The following is a 6,712-nucleotide window of genomic DNA, read 5'->3' on the forward strand; positions in this document are numbered from 1 at the left end:
CCTAGAGTACAACAGGCTTCCGCCACAACGGGGCCCTAAGTCACCAGCCAGACTCTCCTCTTCTGTAGTTCCCCGGTGGTGGAACGAGTTACCAAACTCCAGTCAGTCCGCTGGGTCCCTCTCCATCTTTAAGAAGAAGCTCAAGACTGCTCAAGACTCAGCTCTTTCACGAACATCTCCACACCTGATAGTATTATTAAAATTATATATAAAATAAAAAAACAGCTTCTATGCACCCTATGCATTACCTTTGTGCACTGCCTGTTGAAACATATGTCCTGTCGGACTTGAACCCAGTTTTTTTGGCAATTGCTTTGTTGTCGCCTGTCTAGATCCTTGCTTGTGTTGTATTAACTCTCAAATGTGCACTGCTTTGGATAAAAGCATCTGCTAAATATTTTTTTTTTAAAAAAACAGGCTCTTACAAGCTAAGTTGTAGAAGCACCAAAGATTTTTTTCTTTTCAAAGACGTTTTAACTCGGTTTACTCTGACGCTGCCCATGACCGTCAGACAATGCACTGTGTCCCTCTGAAGCACCTAAAAGGGCAGTGGCCCTGTGTTGCTTTTCAGGCTGTAATTGGCTGAGTTATGGGGTCCACCAGCTGCTGTCCAGGTTTGGCTCCAAGAATGGGCCTCAGTCTTCCTGTGCCAGGTGAAATTTTCCCCACTGTCTCTGCCTGACTGTTTTCAAATTTATCCTCAAAAGAAGTTCCTGCTGCAGTTGAAAAAGCAGAAAAGACAGGGTATGGTACAATTTCAGAGACACCATGGAAAAGGACTTTGGGGAGCATCGAAATTGTTCTTGCAAACTATTCTATAACTCATGAGAAGAGGGCAACATATCATCTAGGCTGTCTCTGATGCAGGGCGGGTAACATGGAACATGGCTCCAGACAGACTTAGAAATTGGAAGACTGAGGAACCCTTGATCTCAGAAACAGGAGGCGAGACTGGATTTTGTCAGATTTCATGAGACCTTGGGCCATCTCATTTTTGATGATCACTGAAGTAGTTAAGAGAGCTCCAGTGGTAAATAAAATATGCCCTGGAAATATGCCCTGGAAAGCTCTGTACATTGTCAGGGTGTCATAAATTAAATGTCTCTTATCTGCTACCACTGCTATACCGATGACACCCAGCTCTACCTTTCTTAGTCCATGGGAAGATGCTGAGGTGTCTGCATGTTTTGCTGCTTTCCTTGCTGACCTATCAGTTTGGATGATGTATCCCCAGATCAACTTGTCCACAGTGAGCAGCTGGTCATCCTTCCAAATTAGCTGTCCCCAGGAATATATTGATCAGGGACAGAGCACTGACAATCATGCCCTCTAGATCTTCAAGGAACTTTGGAATAATGATCAACATCTAGCTGTCATTTTCTGGCCACTCTGTAGCTTGTCATATTACGAGCCATTAGCGCCACTTTGTTTTATACAACATCTTAAAAATCTGATCATACTCATCAGAGCATGCGGCACGGCTCCTAGTCATCTCTCAGATGCACTTCTTGTTGGTCTCCAGGCCCATGCAATCCAGCAAATGCTGCAAAAATACAGAATGATGCTGCTCTCTTGGTTTTCAACATGTCAAGATGCACACACTTCTCACCTCTGTTTATATCCTTACACTAACTTTCGGCTGCTGCCAGCATAAAATTCAAAACTTTGCACCTGGCTTTCCAGGCAATTCAAGGAACTACACCAATTTAACTGCAATCCTGTATGTTCATATACAATCCAACTCACCTCCTTCATTCTAGCTTAAGAAGGCTACCATCTATGCCCCCTTCAAAAGGGACGATCTCCATGTCCGAACTTTTCTCTCACCTGGCCCAAAATTTGTGGAGCTCTCATCTTCCATAAGGGCTGCAGACTCACATTCAATGATGCACCTGCAGACTCACATTCTAGGATGTACCTGCCTTAATGGTCCTAAGCATGACTGAGGTGCTGAATAATTGCATTGTCCAGCTAAATTTGTGCTTTGACTCCCCTGTTATTTGCATCAGTGTAGCGCTATTCATAATATATTCATTGTACACTACTCACAGCTGACATGACATGCACTCTTGGCTATAATATGATTACTATTCAGTGCTCTAAGATGTCTGTAGGCCGACATCTTAGAGCACTGCTTAATTTGCCAATTCTCTGAAATCACTTTAGATCAAATTTTATGCTGAAATTTTATGAGAAAACATAAGCATAATGCTGCATGGATATGCACAGGGACACTGAAATTATAGAGGGGATCATTGCTGAAAAGTCAGCTGGATTCAGATTCTCATCATTAAATCAAGCTCACTGAAAGTAAGCGCGGGACTCCGAGAAGGACATGCAATGACCCCGCTCTTATTCATGATTTATGTGGCCATAATATAAGAGCCCATCAAAGTGTGGACACCATCCAGATTTTAGATAAAAAGATAGCCTCTTTGCCGTTTGCAGATGAAGTTGGGCTGTTGGCTTTATTGGATCACAATCCTTAATTTTCACTGGGGTGGTCTGAGTGTGAAGCAGTGGGGATAATAATCAACATTTCCAAATCCGAAGCCATGGTTCTCATCCATCCATCCATTCATCATCCAAGCCGCTTTCACCAGCCACAGCCCACTGGGGGAACTAGGGGGCAGATTCAGAACACAGTAGGGATTATATATCTGTACTGACATGGGGATGCCTGCGGTGCCCCCAGGAGGGGCTGGTGGAGGTTGCTACGGGGGCGACAGTGGCTCAGGAGGTAGAGCAGGTCGTCTGGTAACTAGAAGGTTGCTTGTTCGATCCTTGGCTCCTCCTTATAAAAATGTCGAGGTTTCCTTGAGCAAGACACCTAACCCCTAACTGCTCCCGATGAGCTGGTTGGCACCTTGAATGGTTGACACCGCAGTCGGTGTATGAGTGTGTGTGTGCATGGATGAATGTGAGGCATTCATTCATTGAAAAGTGCTTTGAGTGGCTGTTGCAGCTAGAAAGGTGATATATATATATATATATATATATATATATATATATATATACACTACCGTTCAAAAGTTTGGGATCACCCAAACAATTTTGTGTTTTCCATGAAAAGTCACACTTATTCACCACCATATGTTGTGAAATGAATAGAAAATAGAGTCAAGACATTGACAAGGTTAGAAATAATGATTTGTATTTGAAATAAGATTTTTTTTACATCAAACTTTGCTTTCGTCAAAGAATCCTCCATTTGCAGCAATTACAGCATTGCAGACCTTTGGCATTCTAGCTGTTAATTTGTTGAGGTAATCTGGAGAAATTGCACCCCACGCTTCCAGAAGCAGCTCCCACAAGTTGGATTGGTTGGATGGGCACTTCTTTGAGCAGATTGAGTTTCTGGAGCATCACATTTGTGGGGTCAATTAAACGCTCAAAATGGCCAGAAAAAGAGAACTTTCATCTGAAACTCGACAGTCTATTCTTGTTCTTAGAAATGAAGGCTATTCCATGCGAGAAATTGCTAAGAAATTGAAGATTTCCTACACCGGTGTGTACTACTCCCTTCAGAGGACAGCACAAACAGGCTCTAACAGGTACTATTTAATGAAGATGCCAGTTGGGGACCTGTGAGGCGTCTGTTTCTCAAACTAGAGACTCTAATGTACTTATCTTCTTGCTCAGTTGTGCAACGCGGCCTCCCACTTCTTTTTCTACTCTGGTTAGAGCCTGTTTGTGCTGTCCTCTGAAGGGAGTAGTACACACCGGTGTAGGAAATCTTCAATTTCTTAGCAATTTCTCGCATGGAATAGCCTTCATTTCTAAGAACAAGAATAGACTGTCGAGTTTCAGATGAAAGTTCTCTTTTTCTGGCCATTTTGAGCGTTTAATTGACCCCACAAATGTGATGCTCCAGAAACTCAATCTGCTCAAAGAAGTGCCCATCCAACCAATCCAACTTGTGGGAGCTGCTTCTGGAAGCGTGGGGTGCAATTTCTCCAGATTACCTCAACAAATTAACAGCTAGAATGCCAAAGGTCTGCAATGCTGTAATTGCTGCAAATGGAGGATTCTTTGACGAAAGCAAAGTTTGATGTAAAAAAAATCTTATTTCAAATACAAATCATTATTTCTAACCTTGTCAATGTCTTGACTCTATTTTCTATTCATTTCACAACATATGGTGGTGAATAAGTGTGACTTTTCATGGAAAACACAAAATTGTTTGGGTGATCCCAAACTTTTGAACGGTAGTGTATATATATATATATATATATATATATATATATATATATATATATATATGCAATTACTGTTTGTTAGGGAAGGCAAATCTGGATTCTCCAATGGCCATATTACCACTGTAACTCTGACTAAAAAAAGCAGCTATAGGAAATCGGTTGATGGATGGAAACCCGAGCTAATAGTCAAGATTTCAAGGCATGTTTTCTATACTGAAAAACATCACTGTTTTAAAGAAATCGATTAACCCATGAAGCAAAAAAAATGTTCTATTGAGATTATACTGTTTGTCCAAAACATGCCCTTTCTGTTAAACATTCAAACTAACAACAGTGGAATCAATACCAAAGCTTAGTTGTTTAAATGCCATCAATTACAGCATATAATAACACCTAAGTGATGTATCCGTGTCTTACCCACATTAAGTTAATCTATTTCGTCATTACAGCACGAACATGAGCTTAGCTCACCTCATGTGACTGCTTGTTCCAGTTCCCAATAACGACGTGCACAGACACGGTGAGACAAACCTTTCAGTGTTTCATCATAGATATGAAACAAAATCTCATTTCAACAAGCATTTGTGTCAGTAGCATGGCAGCATCAATCACTGCCGTCTGTAATCACGGGAGACTTATCAAAGAGCTGGCACTCCTTCAGTCATGGGTGGAGTCCTCTTTATTGGACATCTTATAATAAGATACTTTACCAACTAAACCAATTTTAGACATTTCTTAATTAAATTATAACTACATCTTTATTCACATCTTATTCCATATCATGCAGAGAAAATACTATTTAGGGGGCTATTTTGTGTCTATTTGGGCTGTAAACTCTACAAAAATTAAACCAAATTGGACTTAACCTGTAGCAATCTCTCTCTCTCTCTCTCTCTCTCTCTCTCTCTCTCTCTCTCTCTCTCTCTCTCTCTCTCTCTCTCTCTCTCTCTCTCTCTCTCTCTCTCTCTCTCTCTCTCCATACGAGAAAATATATGCTTCTGCAAGTTGTGGTAACGTTCCCTTACCAGGTAATGGAAAGCCAGTCACGCATATTAAACTGAAGGTGGTTGTTAAAACTTGGCTTGTCACGTAGCCGACAACTTTTATTTTTTATTTTATTTTTTTTATTATTTGCAGCGCTGAGCGAGCAGTTTAAGACAGCTGATGAAAAAGTTGCTGGAAACCGGAGCGCGCGCTCCGTCACGCCGCGTGAACGTGCAGTCCCTAAGTGAGAAAAACGCGCATCCTGACTTCTTGCCTTGCTGCACGAGTGTGACAGAACCGGACTCACTACCGTTCATCTCGTCACTTGGGTCCTGGTGCTTGGACCCGTTACACTTTCAGAGCCTATAAACACTCGTAACTACACTTCTGAGGGTTGGCCATTAGAGGTGTTATTAATATAAACTATAGCGACCTTATTTCATGGCCTAAACCGTAGTGAAACATGCCGAGTTTTGCAAGAGTTTTGCAAGAGTTTTTGTTACAGAAGTTCCTCTAACACAGCTTCTCAAACCGGAATGAAACAGCTCCCCGTTCCCCCTGCGTGCGCCTACCTTGCTGGGCTGGGCTGGGCTGGGCTCGGGTAGAGATTGGAGAGCGTGTGCGGCCGTCGTACCTCGGGTTTGAAATGAACTGGTGGACGGAATGGAATTTGGACTTCCGCATATGGAAACCCTGCCCAGTTGAGCGCCGGTGGGAGGGGTTTCTGGGGGGCGAGGGGGTAGGGGTGTACTACACGCGGTAAAGCTCAACCTACAGACTAAGTGCAGTGCAGTAAGTGTAGCGCAAGTGATAAAGGCTGGGGGCAACACGGCTATACTGCCCCTGTTTTGAGCACCACTTGGGAGGATTTCCACGGGCAAGTTTGGGGCACTTTAGCAATGGAGTGTCGAGAGAGTCTGAAGATAGACCGGGCAGCTAATTGCCTGATAAATCCGAAAGCCAAAGCCTTGTTAAATGAGACAGTGCTACAGAAGGTCAAGTTAAATCTGTCTGTGAATGTTCTCATTCATCCAGGTCATGGTTATCCAAAGGAGTTGAATCAAGTGCAACTGGACTTGGTATATATCCGTGAAGACGTTTCGCCTCTCATCCAAGAGGCTTCCTCAGTTCGTGCCTTTCTGACTAGACCAAGCTAGTCTGACTGGCTGGTGATGAAACTCAGGTATTCAGCCTCTTTGGAGTCGTTATCAGAGCTATTGATGTCCATGGCTCTTTTGTGTTCAAGTCAAATCAATTTTATTTGTACAGCCCAATATCACAAATGAAACATTTGCCTCAAGGGGCTTTATAGCAACACAACATCTCATCCTTAGACCCTCCCGCACCGGATAAGGAACAACTCCCTAAAAAAAGAAAACTCCTTTAACAGGGAGAGAAAAAATAGGAAGCAACCTCAGGGAGAGACAAGTCAAGTCAAATGTTATCTATATAGCACAGTTCATACAATGTCAGCTCAATGTGCAGCAGAGGAGGATTCTCTCGCCCAATGGAAATGGAAACAGAAACAC

General features: G+C 42.6%; 1 protein-coding gene across 1 annotated transcript in view; it reads right to left on the reverse strand.

Moving 5' to 3' along the window:
• The window catches only part of pdlim5b (PDZ and LIM domain 5b), a 92,442-nt gene extending 86,621 nt beyond the window's left edge, over positions 1-5,821 (reverse strand). The window contains exon 1 of the mRNA XM_056290384.1: positions 5,756-5,821. The gene's annotated coding sequence lies outside the window, so the exon portion shown is untranslated. The remainder of the gene's footprint in view (positions 1-5,755) is intronic.
• Between the last annotated feature and the right edge of the window lie 891 nt (positions 5,822-6,712).

Source organism: Lampris incognitus, chromosome 12 (genome assembly GCF_029633865.1).
Source record: "Lampris incognitus isolate fLamInc1 chromosome 12, fLamInc1.hap2, whole genome shotgun sequence".
Taxonomy (NCBI): Eukaryota; Metazoa; Chordata; class Actinopteri; order Lampriformes; family Lampridae; genus Lampris; species Lampris incognitus.